General features: G+C 47.0%; 1 pseudogene; it reads left to right on the top strand.

The window, feature by feature from the left end:
* The first annotated feature begins 223 nt into the window (after nucleotides 1-223).
* On the top strand, nucleotides 224-793 carry LOC105536127 (annotated as a pseudogene).
* Nucleotides 794-1417: the final 624 nt, after the last annotated feature.

Below are 1417 nucleotides of genomic sequence, written 5' to 3'. Positions count from 1 at the left end.
TCTGTCACGGAGGTTAGCAATTTGTTTGTGGTTTAACTATGCACTTCACGGGATTACTGGGGTTGTTGAACATCTTTTCTAGATGTGTGTCTTCTCTTGTGACTTCCTGACTGTGTCCTTAGCAAGGGCTGTCTGTCTGTCTTGTCTCTATGTTTCTCTTGATACCCAGTTAAGAAACGTGACCATCCTAAAAGCTAATACATGATATGGAAAGAAAGAATTAATGGGGCTTCAAATGCAATCTGAATCCAGGCACCTGGACCGCAGCCTCAGCCCCAGCTGGAGCTTGGAGCTGACCTGTGTTCTTCTAGGAGTGGCAGGTGAGGAGGAGCTGCAGGGGATTCAGCCTGAGAAGTCCGTGTCAGTCACAGCTGGAGACTGTGTCACAGTTGGAGACTGGTCATTGCACTGTGACCTCCCTATTGCCTGTAGGGCCCATCCAGCGGTTCGGAGGAACTGGACCAGGCCAGGAATTAATCTACAGGCCAAAAGGAAGGCAACTTCCCCTGGATAAGAACTGTTTCAGACATCACAAAGAGAAACAAGATGAACTATTCCATCCATATCTGTAGCATCATGCCAGCAGAGCCGGCACCTACTACCGTGTGAAATTCCAGAAAGGGAGCTTAACGTGGAGATTAAGTCTGGACCAGGCACCCAGATGTTTGTGCGTGGTGAGTACAGATCCCTAGAAATCCAGCGCATTGTCCTAAAACAAATTACAATCCCTGGGAGCCCAGCCCAAGGCTCCCCCTTTGTTAGCCCCTGTGCCAAGAATATGAATAGAAGATAGGGATAGTGAGAGGTCACAGTGAAGAAGCAGGGTGAAATGTAACCCCAGGGCCATCTATCAGTAGACTCCTAACTCTTTAGAATCTTACAGCTTCCAAAGGCCCACAAAGCACAGTGGGTAAAGTAGACTACAGGGCCAGATGGCGTGGGATCAACTTCTTGCTCTGCCATTTACATGCTATGTGACCTTAATTCTATTTTTCTTTTTTTACAAGGTCTCTCTGTGTTGCCCAGGCTGGAGTGCAGTGGCGTGATCCTAGCTCACTGCAACCTCTGCCTCGCAGGTTCAAGCTATTCTTGTGCCTCAACCTCTTGAGTATCTGAGATTATAGGCCATCATGCCCGGCTAATGTTTTTGGATTTTTCTTAGTAGAGACGAGGTTCCACCATGTCGGCCAGCCTGATCTGGAACTCAGGACCTCAAGTGATCCTCCCACCTCAGCCTCCCAAAGTGCTGGGATTACAGGCCTATGAGCCACCATGCCCAGCCTATGTGACCTTAATTCTTAATTAAGATTCTTAATGTTAAATTCTCTGTGCCTCAATGTCCTTGTGTTTAAGGTAGGGATAACAATAGTATCCACTTCATAGGTTTGTTATAAGAATTATAAATATGAATGGGCTT

The sequence above is a fragment of the Mandrillus leucophaeus genome, unplaced genomic scaffold, assembly GCF_000951045.1.
Source record: "Mandrillus leucophaeus isolate KB7577 unplaced genomic scaffold, Mleu.le_1.0 Scaffold101, whole genome shotgun sequence".
Classification (NCBI taxonomy): Eukaryota; Metazoa; Chordata; class Mammalia; order Primates; family Cercopithecidae; genus Mandrillus; species Mandrillus leucophaeus.
The sequence above is the reverse complement of the archived record's forward strand: the minus strand, read 5'-3'. Positions and strand labels throughout refer to the sequence as shown.